The sequence below is a fragment of the Buteo buteo genome, chromosome 10 (genome assembly GCF_964188355.1).
Source record: "Buteo buteo chromosome 10, bButBut1.hap1.1, whole genome shotgun sequence".
NCBI classification, from domain to species: domain Eukaryota; kingdom Metazoa; phylum Chordata; class Aves; order Accipitriformes; family Accipitridae; genus Buteo; species Buteo buteo.
This window is the reverse complement of record NC_134180.1, coordinates 40,330,230-40,345,176: the sequence shown is the minus strand read 5'-3', so window position 1 is coordinate 40,345,176 and position 14,947 is coordinate 40,330,230. Positions and strand designations below refer to the sequence as shown.

The 14,947-nt window shown below is 41.2% G+C and overlaps 1 protein-coding gene across 19 annotated transcripts in view; it reads right to left on the bottom strand.

Annotated features, from left to right (window-relative positions):
• Positions 1-14,947, bottom strand: part of FGGY (FGGY carbohydrate kinase domain containing) — a 327,635-nt gene that overhangs the window by 233,613 nt on the left and 79,075 nt on the right. For 18 of the 19 annotated variants that reach the window (XR_012651846.1, XR_012651845.1, XM_075037209.1 and 15 more), the window contains one exon: positions 5,522-5,586. The gene's annotated coding sequence lies outside the window, so the exon portion shown is untranslated. Of the gene's footprint in view, positions 1-5,521; positions 5,587-8,766; positions 8,901-14,947 lie in introns of all 19 variants that reach the window. The other variant, XM_075037223.1, reaches the window with a different exon arrangement.

Here is a 14,947-nt window from a genome sequence, read left to right as displayed (position 1 = left end):
GCAGCATAGACGTGAGGCGTGTCTAAATTCTTTTAGTTTTTAGGAAAATAAATGTCTTCCATCACATCCTGTCTCTTGCTTTCATGATCATTTTGCAATTTCCAAATTTTTACCAGCTAAAAAGAGAACAACACTCTACTTTGCCTGTGATGGTAGGATACCCTATGCTGATGAGATGATAATCCTACACCAGATTAGAGAGCTCTCTGGTCCTTCTTGTATCTGTGGTTGTAAACACTAAGAAAAATTTAATAAAAAAAGCAAAAGGAAGTTTGCAATAGGCAGCAATGGGCAAATCTGCCCACAAGAAGTTTATTTCTTCTCACTAGAAGTCAAAGCCTGATTTGCACCGTGAAGTAATTCCTGTGCCTTGCGCAACTCTTAATTATTTTCAATCCTTGCTGTAGTCACTGTAAGTGTCCTCATAAACTGGATAAATGCACCTTTTCCAGGGTTCTCCTGAATTCTTCCTGGTGATGTTTTGTGGCAATTAATTTCTTTTAAGTTCCAGATACCTTCAAAGATGCCTTAATCAACAGCACATTCTGGCCTCACCACAGAGCTCCTGAAATTTGTATGCGTTAAGTCCAGACAAGCCGCTCTGAAACTGCAGACAGCTGCCCACAGGAGGGACAAAAATGCAAGAATTTCCCATGTTCTCCCAGCCAGCTGATAAGCACCCTGACCCAGCAACCTGCCCACCAGCTCCTGCCACGGATCTGGGCACAGGAGGTTTAAATCCAGCCACTTACTCTTCCTTACCCTGCTCCAAGGAGCTGCACCCACCAGACACCGATCCCAGGAGATGTGCTGTGGAAGCCCACCTTCCCGCTGGTCCTGGGAACCAGGTTCTGGCTGCAGAGGATTCCTTCAGCAAAAAGTGAGGGACAAAGTAAGGGGGAACAGAGGTAGCAGGGACGCTCCCTGCAGCCTCCACTACTCCCAGAAGATATGATTTTGGGGAGAAGGGGCAGGGAGCCTGAATTAGTGGTTTTGACGTTGGGGGAAGAGGTGGAATGAGTCTTAAGAGAATGTGGGAGGACATGGGAAAGAAACTCAGAGAACTGCTGATATAGATCCTTAGGTCAGTATAATCAGCAAAGGATCATGCAATAAGCCAGGAGTGAAATCATGGCTTGAGCAATGATTTTGTGCCACCAATAAAATCCTGTGGGGACTAGTCACTGAAAGGGTAGGCTTAGCCTGGGTTTTTCATATTTAGAAGCACAGGCAGCTAAAGAGCTGAGGGGAAATGATTTATGAGGACAGAGCTAAATGCTTATTGCTAGGTTAAACAACAAGTAAGGGCAGACATAACAGCCTACAAATACCCATAGGAGTAAATGTCAGGGAGTGTGAGGAATTGTTTTGAACAGCGAGATAAATTTCCTAAGACTGAGGTGCAGTGGCTTGTGATACACTTGCCCAAACAGCTGAAGTTTTGTCAGTCACGACTAGCCTGGGCAAAGCACAAGCAAATGAAAGGCAAGGAACAATTCTGTGTTGCTGGACAGGTGAAAGAGATTATTCAAATCTTTTGTTTTCACATGAGCTCCACTTCTTCATCACCGGAGAAGCTATCTGGAATGTTCAGCAAAGTATATAGGAGTTGGAGACAGCATTCTGGAGATATACTGCAACCGCTTTTCCCATTACAATTTTTGTGATAGCAGCAATTACAAACTTTATTTCATCAAGACAGTTTCAGGTTGATTGTATAAATGAAGAAGTCACATAGCTGCTATTGCAAAGGAATAAGCGCACAAGATCACTCATAGCTAGAAAGACTATCCGCCACAGCAGTTTCACTACAATTAACATCAAATTTATCCTGCGCAGAGGATGAATGTTAAAATTGTACCCTATCTCATGGCCCCTTAAGCCCCTGAAATAGCTCTTGAACGGACTTGAACTTTGTTCTGTGCTGAGCACCTGCATGAGGGGTGAGATCCAGCCCAAGGTCATGTTTCAGGGAGGTAAAGATTTCAGTAAGAGGCCTGGGGAATGTACCTCATGTTCCACATGGGGGAAAAGAGCTGCTGGGGCTGCACTGAGCAGGAATGCAAGGGAAAGGGAAGGAATGCGAGGTAAAAAACAACCAAACAGAAAGGACCTTTGAACTTTGTTTCACAGCATGGCATTGCAAGTGTGGCAGGGTCAGGAATAAGAGGCTACAACTAGCAAGGTAGGAAGGGAGAATGCAATTGCCTCTGAATACCTCAGATTGCAAAATTATCGCCTAATTAAAGGAAATAAATACAGGTAAAGGGGAGAAAAGAGCTTCTACATAGTCTTGAATCGTGGTAAGGGGGAGGGGAAAGGAAAACTGAACCAAAGCAAATGCACAGCCACAGGAAACAAATGTAACCTCCAGATAACTTCTGTCTCCCTCTTTTCTGGCAGATGTCTCGTTCCCAGTCCCTGTGGGTTGGTTTGTGCAGTGAGGAGGATAAAGCAGTTTCCTTACTTCTTCCTGCCCTGATTGAGACACTGGATCACCAATGTGGAGTGTTGCTTAACTCAGGGGCGGCAGGAACCTAATTCTCACTTAGCCCTGACTCCTGAAAAACAATCCCAATGCTGGTGTCCAGAAAGAAGAGGCTAACTGTTCCTTGGCCCCTGCATGGAGGAAGAAGGTAAATTCCCCGTGAATACCTCCAAAACTATACAAGACTACATTTTTATCAGAATGAAAAAATGAGAGGTGGAAAAAAAAATAGGAGCCATGCATGACTCCTCTGGTGAGGAAGGGACTTAGAGAAACCAGGAAAGCTGGGAGCGGGGTGTTTTGGCTGAGTATCAGTAGGCTGGTCAGTTGATGGCTATGTGGTTTCAACACACGCACAGAACAAAACACATTGCTAAAGTGTCATAAAGAGAAGAGATGGAGTTCAGAACTATCATCTAAAAACAAACTGTAATTTGTCTCCCATCTTAAGACTAGGAAAGAGTTGACCATCCTAGATGAAATTCCACTCAATGTCATAACAACATTTCAAAGCATTTTGGAGATTTAGGAGTTGATTAATGAGAAATGCAGGTACAAAAAATCAAAGAAGCCAAGGAACTGTTTTTGTCAAAGGTTTACAAGTGGCAGGAAAAAAAAGTTTTGAGGAAGAAAGGCCTTTTAATTAAATCCTTAACTTGAGATTCAGGTTATTCTTCTCACCTTAGCTTAATGCCTAAAACACATTCACAACAAGAGGTGCCTTATATATTTGTAAACACTGTGTTGCTTAAAGGTACGATACAATATACAATTTCATAATCCATGGCATGTTGTCAGCAGGCTACAGTGGGAATGCAGTAGCATCATTCCTATGGTAAATATATCTAAGAAAATTCAGGTAGTGTCATGGTACACAAGATCGTGTCAGGGAGAGATTTTAAGTCTATTGTGCCTGTTTCTGTGTTGAGGAAGGAAAGTGTTTTCCACCTTCCAGACTTGTTTAGGGCTTTTTCTCCACAAGATTTTTTAGAAAAATCTTGAGCAGGAAGCTAAAACAATTACGTGAACAGAGCCATACAGACTGTAAACTTTGACTTTCCCAAAGAAGCATTTTCTGTCATACAATAGCTTGCAATGAGCAAGATACCTTCTGCCCTTTACTTTTGTTTCATTAGTTTTGTGGTTTATAACAACACTTCACACTAAAACCTGGGGTAGGACACAAAAAGAAGAAAACAATCCTTACTGTGAATCTTTACTTTTGTCTGGAATCCTTTTCTGGATGTTTATGGCATCCTATAAAGTTGCTGAAACATGCCTGCTGTATTTTTAATTGTCATTTTAAATGCCAAAACCCAGAAGTCTTGCTTATATTGTATGCGAACACAGTGTCTGCTTATGTTCAAACCCTCAGGCACTTTAAATAACTCTACTGTACACAGAGAACGTTGTTCATTTTGTTTTTACAATTTTTGCCTGTGTAGAAGGAGCTCTAATGTCTTGAGAACATAAATGTATGTTCATAACCAAGGAGCAAGATCACAGCTGGAATCTACCTGAGCCTTGGATCATATTTCAGCAGTGGCATGAAGCGAAAAAGCAGCTTATTTCTCTGTTTAATTTACAAGAGCTACAACTGGAACAGCACATACTAGACTTACTGACGTAACGCACAGGTGAGTGCGTGTTACAGGTCCACCTCTGTGCCTGATCCACAGGGAATATCAGACTGTTTCGGCCAGACTTAAGAGCCATTACCACCGTAGCCCTAGAGGAACCTGGTCCTAACCCTGGTTTGTTAGTAAAGGTGGCAGCTGCCATAACAGACTTCTGTGTAGGCTACAAACTTGGGGCATAAAATGGGGGTCTTTTTATTGATTCCAGTGAGTTTTGTACCAAGCCTCCATTGTTCTGTCTTAAAGAATAAACCATTACAGAGAATTCATAAGCGAATTTGCTTTTTTCTTTGAAGGATTAAACAGGAGCAGATCTTAATCTCCTTTAAATGCATCTATTATTCATCAGTATTCAATAAGTTTTATTATGGGCTTAAAAACAACAGCATATATATCTTTATACTCAATTCCAGTCCCCTCCCTACATGTGTTCTGAAATTCAGATTTTATGTTTAGATGTGATCGATCATTAAAGTCACAGGGTAATACGTGTTCCCTGAGTAAAGACACAGACAAGTATCTGGCCAATGTTCATTTTTCACATTAGTTTACTGTAAATAATCTTACATGCAATTTTGCCATTTCCTTTCTGTAGGAATCTCTGCAAGTAGGTTAGCATACCGTGGCTTGCAGAAAGCTGACACATAGTATTTATGAACAGAGAGAAAGTAAATTAATTTCCGTGTTTGATTCAACATTGGAGAAAGGCTTTTTGCAGTATTTATTCACCCACAGTAGTAAGGGAAGGTACAGTCCCTCCTCTAGTCTGGCCATGTTACCAGACAAAGAAAATTCTGCTGAGTTAGGACTACAGATAAGGGGTCTAAGAAAGAGACACTCCATTTCTCAGTGTGCATGCCATACAGCCAGTCCTCTAATAGCTGTCATCATTTGTAACATGTGCAACACAGGAACAGGTGGAGAAATGAAGCCATGCACGTAAGGTAACACCCTTTTCTTAAGCAACCACCATTTTTGCAATGACATGTACAAGGGTCATTTGGGGTTTTCCTTCCCTTGAAGTCTGGGTTTCCTGAGAGGAAGGAGAGCTGAAATACAGGAACAAGTGGCTGCACACCATTTCCAGCAGCGTAGTAGACCTTACTCATTGACACAGGTTTAGGAGCTACATCTGAATCTCCAAACTTCCTGATGTTCTCCCTTTGAAAGGAGGGGAGACAGGGAAGGAGATGGGTGGAGAAGGTGAAGAGGTGGTTCTGTCCATTTAAAGGCCTTGCAAACACAGCAAAACTTCTCCCATACCCTTAATCTACCATGAAAAGTAGGTTGCGATACAAGTGGGAAATACAAGGATATGTTTCAACTAATAAAATGCACTGGACTTGCATCAAACTTCTGCTTAAAAAGCTGTTTATAATAAACAACAATCACTTACAGTATCATTGCAAGATCATTAGAAGGCTCAGAGATCGAAGAGCACCTGGTTCATCTGGTTGAGACCTGGAAAACACAGTGTCACATATCAGCAAACACCAGCAATCAACATATTTTTTATGAGGGCTGTTAGAACAGGAGGAAATGTTCAAACCCAGACTGCTGGGCCACTCTGTGACCTAATGCTGGCCAGAGAGAAGAAAATCTGCCATTCACTAGATCACCACTGATAAAAGAGAAAAACTTCAATTCACTAGATAAGAACATCAGTTTGTCTGGGTTGTACTGCAGATCACTTTTAAGATTCCAAAAGGGTTAATGGGACCCTAGAGATAATAAATACATCATGCAGCTGTGTAGGTGCTAGGAAGATGAATATAGGTTGATTTTTACAAACTTAACCTATGCAGAGTGAGTCATAATTTGCACCTTGCGTCATTCAATAAATGGGTCTTTTGAAAGTCAACCCACCGTGAATGGGCTGCTAGCTCTCAAAAAGCAAGAACCCTGCTCTCCTGCCCACAGGCTGCCTAGCTGTAGGATCAAAAAACTATTCTCCCTACATTACAATGGGATGGCAATAATAGGATCCAAACAAACAACTACATGCTTGTGGGTTTGCTGCCTCTCTCTTAAAAGGTCAAAAGGTTTTGACTGAAACAAGTTTTTATTTAATGAAAGATTAAGTCTTAATCATAAATGTGCGTTCATCTTATTGCCACTTCTGCTATGCCTTGTAACATTGTTTCTTTATTCAGTTATGCCTCACATCAACTTTTTAATAAATAACTTCATTAGGAAAACCTTGAAAGTTTGGATAAATAACATTTGCTTTTGTGCATTTCAACCGTAAACTTCTGTGTGAAGGAAATTTTGCTATTTTGTAGTCACCCAGGGGGAAGAAAAGCAAGTAGAGAGGAGGTCTACATGCTCACAGGGATCTCAGCACTGAGGAGAAAGAATAATCATCTTTTGTTGAATACGAAAATAACGAAAAACAAAGTAAACAATACCCTTTTGTTCTGAACAAGAAAGGCAGGGCTTTAATAGTCTTTAAACGAGATAGAAAATTTCCATCCAAATGGAACCATGGAGTAGGTAGACACATTACAACGTTTTGGAGTTCAGTGATTAGATTTAATACTGTGCCAAACAGTGATTAGTTGATGAAGGCCGTTCATAAACAGAATAGAAACAAGAGAAATGTGGCTCCAGTATAGCATTGGGCCTCCAGTGCTTTCTACTTTAATAATAGGGTAAAATGAAAAAAAGTTTAATTTTATTTATTTCCCTAAGGAAACTCAGTGCAATTGTAAACAAAGGCTGACTGGTACATATTACTAAAACTTTAGCATTCAGGGTCAGATTCAAGAAAAGGGCTTAGGTACCAACTGAAGTGCAGAAATTTATCCTTTTCTTCAGCATTTTTCCAGCTTGCTAACTCAATCCCCCCACTCAGAGTATTGGTACATGTGAATCCCATTACGAGACACTGAATTCTCCTAACTCCCTGTGCAGGCAAAGTAGCATCCTAATTATGGCTTCTGAATCCCAGTCTCAGAGCTGGGTGCCTATGTCCTTTATGGATCTTTGCCTTAGTGCATTAAAATCCCCTGTTGAGCCCAATGCGCCACATTGTCCTTAACACCGTACATATGTGACTAATGATCCAGGAGAATAGGAGCATAAATCCTTTTTAACTTATATGTGGTCTGTCCTAAGCCTATGCAACCCAGGCAGCAAGCATGTGGTGTGCAGAGAAGTCAGCAGTAATACATGAGCCCCATGCATACAGATAGATCAGGTCAACTTCAGCGAATAGTCACTGGTTTTGCAGAGGACATGCAAGATCGTCCCCTGGTTTTAACACATGAAAAATTACCCCCTGAAATCTGAGAAGTGACCTTTGAAGGAAATCAAATTTTCACTTCAGTTTCTGCTAAATGAACTGTTCCAACCCATCCCAGTATCTTAAGTATCAGTATCTGAAGTCTCACATAATATAAGACTCACATAAGTCTCACGAAATACAAGCAAAATGAAACTGATATATATGTGCAGTAGAAGACATGACAGTTCTCTTTTCTTCCTTTTCTATCATCACCTACTCCTACAGTCCAAGCAAAGGCCATCATCATTTTAATTTGAAAGAAGCCCTCTTACTCTAAAATCTGTTTTGGACCAGAACTGTTCTTAGCTGCCTTAGTATGAACCTGCTGTCTTCTCATGGACTTTCTCTAGCTATATTCTGATGTAAGCAAGATCAGAATCTTATTTTGGTGATAAATTGCAGGGTTATGTTAAAGGTCAACATTGGTGCAGGCTACAGATTTTAGTGAAATCTCATCTATTTACAGGGAAAAAGAATTTACACTTACAAATTATCATAATAGTCACATGAATCTTTTAAAAGTTGATAACTTGTAGATAATGTTTCAAGCACTTTGCTTAAAATTTTAAACCCATCCATTAATTAACAATAATTAATCACCAAGCATGTTACGTGTGCCAAGTTAGCTGCAGATTTCATAACAAGAAAAAAAAGTTGAAGAAGAACTAACTTGGAGTCTCTATTTAACACTTCAAATGAATGGTTTTGTAAAGCTCCTATCGGAATCCTCTGTCACAGGCAACTTTCCTGACTGCCAGAGGGCCTGGGAGCTTTTCTCATCAGTGGGAGAACCAAGTGATTTGCACCTTAAGACCAATTTCAGACTTGCTCTTTGCATATGGTTTGTGTTCCAGGTGGTGGTAAGAGGTAAATCCTAGGGGCTTTCTCCACAACGATCAAATGCCAAGAAGTGGAGCAGTTTACTGGAACAGCAGCAGCTTCTAATGTCTTTGCAATGACAGTTTTAACTAGAAAGGTACAATATTTTATATTATGTGAAGCTGAGCTAGACCTTTTTGGCAGAGTCTGTCTGCCTACCAAGGGTGGGGTAGGTATTTACTATCTATATAATGACTTCCTACTGCAAGTGGGTCAAGTAATTCAAATAACTAGCCAAAACTGCCTTTGGTGGAGTCTGGTGGAAGTCTAGCCTGTAAGTAAATACGTCCCTCTGCTACAGAGTGCACATCCTCCGTCACATCACATGATGTCTCAGCCGTTTCCTGGTACTGCCACTCCAACAAATACTTCACTTTATCTCCCTCCGATTGTAACATCGGCAGTTTCACCACCGAGGTTGCCGTTGCAGCACTTTCTGGTGTCAATGGCCTGCTGTGAACTGAAAAAATACCTACTGAAAAAAACAGTCCAGCACTTGAATGATACCAGAGGCTCCTTCTTTCTCTGCCTTTGTTGTAGCACACCGGGCAATCATCCAGTTTGTCTGTTCTGCTTGTCCAGCTCCAAACCAAATGTTTCAGAATCCAGCCTGCACAAATAATCAGGTTTTAAACAAAAACTGCAGCAGAAGATCAGCTTGCTGCATGTGATCAGTGTGCTGCATGGCTTTCCCTCAACCTGAGCCTGGATGCCTTATGTTCAAACACATGGATTGTGTTCGTTCTGGCATTTGGAGTGGGGTGAAAGGTATTGTGTGTGTGTGGTGGAGTGGTAAATCCCAAACTTGGCAAGATTTCAGAGGTGCTGCCTTGCACAGTGGTTAAGAAATAACTCATTTCTGGTTGAAATGTTAAAAGAAAGGTATGAAGTAACTTGAATGGTAAGAAATAACTACCAGCTCCTAGCCGGTTCCTTCAGGCACTATGGATGGAGCAGGCTGCCCTGGCTGGTGGTAAATCTCAATTCTGCACAAAGCAGCCTCCCCACCAGCCTGCGCAACAGCCCCTGAGAGAGCTACTGGGAAAGGACGCAGCGGTTATTGAAAAGGCCCTGCAAGTATTCAGAATACAGCTGTTTGCCAAAAACATAGTGCTGTGGCTTTGTTCACTGTAAACATTTTGGGCAACGCTGTTCATATTGCGCCAATTCACTAAATTGTCTAGCTCTGAAAGTGAGTGGAAATTTTGACAGGCTTTGCAGTAACAACTCTTGCTAAGAAAGTCAAAGTTATTCCGGCAGACTACAGTTGAACCACAAAAAGAGAGGTCCTGAGGAGCAAGGAGATCCTGCAAATGCAGGTCAGCATGACCAAGAGGTGTCACCATGTTTCAAAACTCAGTCCTTCACTGGAAACCAAGTCAGCAAAACAAAAAGATGTTCACAGACTCTCGTGGGATCTGGATTAGACTGATATCTTTGGGGAACAGCTTCATGAATCCTGGCAGTTTAGAGTAGCTCTTTTAAAACAAAATTTCTGAAAATGAACAAGTTATTTCATAGATGAACTATGTTATCATGAAAAGCTTTTGCTTGTCTATCTTTCAAAACAAGCACACTCCTGTAAAGAACAAATGAATGTCAATATTATTCCTAAATGTATTTGAAAATTAATACTGCAACCATGTGTCACTTAAAAGTACTCTGTTTTGATCTTCACAAGGTTATCCCAGTTGCTTCGCCCCATAAAATTAACCACAAACACAATAGTGAATGAGTCAGAACACAAATCTGACTCCAGAAGAAGGGATAAATGCCTCTGGAGAGCACAGCAAGCAGGAGGCACGAAGCAAAGTTAAGGGTGCAGCAGTGTGTGGTAACAGTTGAACAAACAGGGACTGGGATAAAGAGAGAACACTTTTCTGTAGAAATTCTCCTTTATTTCAAGCTCCTCCGCCTCCCACCAAGGCAAATGGCTCTTGCAGGGTCTGGAACACCTGATCTGACAGACCAAAGTCTGAACTGGAAAGATGTGAGCTACAAGATGCAAGCTCTGAGCAGGAAGGTGGCCCACAGGCTCTGGCACTTCTGCACAGCGGCTTTGAAAAGGGTTTCCAAGGGGCTTACACAAAAAGTCCTTTCAAAAGTGCTCTATAAAATACACCTGAAGAAAGACCGTTAGGAGGAGACTCGGTTTAGCTCTGTTCTCTTCTGTTTAGCTCAGGTGTTGTTTTTTCACACAGAAACACATGTACAGACCTAGTACACCATACAATGCCTCACTAAAGTCATCAAGTGGTGGTTATAACTTCATCCAAGATCAACAAGGTCTTTTTCCACAAGCAATCCTTTGTGTTTGGGAAGCCTTTGCCCTGAATTTTACTGTCTCCCAATCAACTAACAGGTGCTCTGCAGTCAAATGTGAGCTATTTAAGGGCAACCTGCATAACAACTTCTCGGGCTGGCAAGCAATCTTAAATAGTAGTTAGGTACTGGAATGGGTAAGTTTTATTCAGACAAACAGAAACACTCCCAACAGGAAAAGAAAGGGGGGGAAAAAAAGAGGGAAAATTATATCCTTCTTGGTTTCTATTTAGTTTTCTCTTTCATATGTTGGCATAATAACTCTCAAAGAAGAGAATGAGGCTCCCAAAACCAGATACTGTGGTAATCTGACATTATACAGTGGTTGTTCTTAAAACTTTCCAGTTTTGTTTTGGTCAACAACATAATGTGCTGATTGTATGTGATATTTTCTCCGCTTTCACAGGGCACAGATAGCCATATACTGCTAATACTGAAAGTGTGTTATTTCGAGCAATTTGACTTACATTTTTTTTCCTGGAGAAAGCACTTCGGGGTAGGAAAAAAACCTGAAAAAGCTCTCTCAGCTAGATGCCAGATATGTCATTTTGCATTGTAAAGCCACACCAGAATTTTGTATGCCATGCAACTGCTCATTTGTGTACCATTCCCATATCAGATTTTTAAAGTCTGTATCTAGGATCGGTGCACTGTATGGTATAAAATGTGACGTTTCTCATACAAAAGTCCCTGCTAAGAGCATTGTGTATATGCTGCCTTATGCTCCCAGAAGGGTAGAAGCATACTGCTGGTTTCTTTGGTCTAAAGGCACCCAGGAAAGGCTTCTGGATTCTTATAAATTCATGTGAACCAGAAGAGACTGCTGCTGTGCTCCATTACTGAAGGTCTTAAAAAAGACGTCAGCCAAACTCAGATGTGGGAAAGGTGTCAGTGCCTTGAAGTTTATTCAGGTGAGGAAAGAGAGATGAGAATATCAAACAAAGACAAAAAATGCCTCAAAGTCTGGTGTATGCCTCCAGTAACTTGTTGAATTGCAAGGAGCAATGCAGTGCTTTCACTTAGTCTATACAAGAGTAAGCAATAGGCTCCCATCACAAGCTCATCAGAGTCCCTCTACTCACAGAGGCAGAGGGCACGGGGTGACACGTGGTCTAGAAGGCAAGTTGGTTCAAAGGTGCATGGGAAGGCCTATGCAAGTAGCATTCCTGGAAAGAAGTCTTGTGGTCAACAAATATGCATGAGCCCTCACGATCTCCTGGATGTATAAAGTAATACTCATTTGCTGAGATGCTATACAACTACTCAAGAGTGAAATACATCCCTGCATAAGTGCTAAGTTTCCAGGCAATGATGGAATTATATTATTCAGGAGATTGTGACATTACTGTAAGTGGCATCATTTCTGCTACTGTAATGTTTCAGTCTGCATAAAAACAAAACTCTTACCTCTTCTCTGTCCTCTTCTTCCCCTATGCCAATACACAAGTACTGGCACTGCATCTCTTTTATATGTAATCATAACTATTGATATTTATGGGGCATGTGAATACACGGGCAAGAGAGACAAAGAAGAAAGATGTTCATAGGCACTGCTGGCTGTGAAACAAGAAAGGCTGTGTCACAGGGAGCAAGTCAAACACATAAATAGCACCAATGGTGTTATAATAAAGAAAAGTGTTTTTACTGTGTAGCCTTAACACGTTATACTAGGCCTGATAACACACAGACATAGGAACCAGTGAGAGCCAGCAGAGCTCTAGAAACTATTCCATAACATAATCCACAAAGCGGCAGGTAGGCCACAGCATCACAGATGCAGCTAGAAGACAGACAGCATTTTCCCATGTACAATAGGACATTTACTAGGATATACAGATCTCTGCATGTGAACTGTCTCTGCCTGCACCAAAAAAAGGCATCTCTTGTGCACAACCAACTAATAGCTAGAATTAGATACACACCGGAGACAGCAGCTTACATCTTTTAAACCTGGAGATGGCGGCTTACATGATTTAAACCTGGACAGGCCTGCTAGACAGACTGGAGGTCAGTAGGTGCACAGACTTGCTCTTTGAAGACTCTTACTCAGTATCAGTTGTGCAACAGGTTATCAGCGTGGGTTGCTTCCGTATAAGGTCATGACCCATAAGAGTGGAAAAACTTGTTTTGTAGTAGTAGAGGGATTTTCCTGAACTAGGTTAAATAATATTTATTTAACTAAAGCCTGCAGTTGCTGGAGCTGCTCTGGATTGACATTAGCATAGTTGAGATCTTTCATCTTCTTTCATCTGCTACAATGCAGAAAATCAGTGTCTATTCATTTTTGTATTCATTCAACGTTGATACCAGAAACTCAGAACTGGTTTTCTGGATCCCTCGATCCTTCAGACAGAGAAATGTGACAATTTCTCAAACCACAGGAAACTTAAAAATAGCACTTGTTCCAGCACAGCTACACATTGTTGTTCTTGAAATCTGGGTTAGAAAATACTTACAGAATCTCTAAAAGAGGCCTGAAGCGAAGTGTCTCTATTACTGCATTCCTTTATTTAAACAATTAACCCTGCGAATAGAAGAGCTACCGAAGCCAGATTTGCTATTGATTTTGTTCCTTGAAACTAATTCCTACATGGATTCCCCAGTGTCTAGTAAGTGCTTCACCTCTACTGCAATCATCCCCTGGGGAGAGGGGGAGGCACAAGTGGGAGACACAACTTGGGCCTCTGCACTCTATTGCACTTTTTATTTTCACTAAACATCCAGGATTTTATTTTCAAGATGTCTATCCTTCTAATTTGAAGAACAGGTTGAAAAGTTACTGGAGGAGAAATTCAGACATTTCTTTAGCAAACCATGGTAAATGTTCCTCTGCCCTGCAAGCTTTATCATCTATGGGAAGCAAGTGCTAGTGACAGTTCTGCAGAAATCCACTGGAGTACTCTACAAAGCGCTCTTTAGGATTACTTTCAGGAAGGCAGAACACAGACCTCACCTGGCACAAATCGACAGCCTCTACTGAATACAGCAATTTTGTATTTATTTATCCTTCACCCTCATACTTCAGGGGGACTGACAATGCTGCTTCCCCCAGAGGAGAAGACCCTCATAGACTAAAGTCGATTAACAGCTCCAGATTTGGACTCAGATGGACGCTACTATGGAGTGCTCCTCCCTGCTAAATATGCCTGCCAAAGTGTTTTATTAGCCCACACACCAACTGCAGCTCCCTCCTTTCTCCCTACCTGAGCACACTTGCATTTAAGGATCCTCCTGGCTAGCAAAATTAGAGACATTACATGTTCCAGCAGCTAGGGTTTGATACGGTCTAATAAAACAATAGAAGTAGAGCAACAGATGTGTCACCTTAATCCAGTTTAGAGACCTACATTTACTTAATATGCATTTGCCTATTTTAAGCAGCCTCTCAATATTATACCCTTCTTCTCTTGCCCCCTTTTTACACTTCAGCTGCAATATTTCAACAACTAAGGGGATAACTTCCACTGCAAAGATACTTAACACTATTTTCAATTATAGTCTGCTTGTGAAGAGCCTACAGCTTCTTCTTCATAATTCTTTTTAAGTACAGACTATTAACAAAGGCCTGTAAGTGTCCGGACAGAATCCACACAGGGCAAAGAGGTTATGATTTGCAAATGATGCTTCTTTTCCAGTGTAGGTGGATCAGTATGCGCTTGGGAGTAAATCTGCTATCTTTTGGGAATGTTTCCAGTTAACTCCATTCTAACCACATTTGCTTTGCTTGGTTCTGCTTCAGGAACTGAAACTAACTTGGCTCCAGCATTAAATAACTGAGCAGGAAATAGCAGAAGGTTTACCATATACAGGCTGGCCAGGGGTGGAGCGACATATTGAACTAAAAATACAGCAAAGATTGGTTTTGGGAGATTCAGATTGGTTCCATTTTAATTAGGAGATACACAAGCTCCCAGTGCTGGTGATTAAGTTATCTTCATTGAAAACACATTCACATATTCAAATGTCACCATGCTTCAAAAAGGGAAGTGTTGAGACATAAAAGCTTACTGCCCCCAAATGAGGATCTGGTCAAAAAATGCATTCTGCACTTCATCAGTTTGTCTCCGTGCCCTGTAGCAGTTAGGATGTCTCCCTCTGCCCCATCCCACATGCAAGTAATAGGGTTAGAGGAAACTTTTAGCTGCACATCAGAAAATTCAGTAATAATGCTAACGTGATAGGAAGTTTAATCATGGGTGGGGATGGTGTTTATTTTGAAACTGAGGGAAAGATAGGAATAGCCTCAACCACTCAGATGAAAAGGGGCAAGCAAAAAACAATGCTGCAAATGCAGTATAAAATTTGAGGAAATTTTGGCAAGGGAGTAGTTGCAAA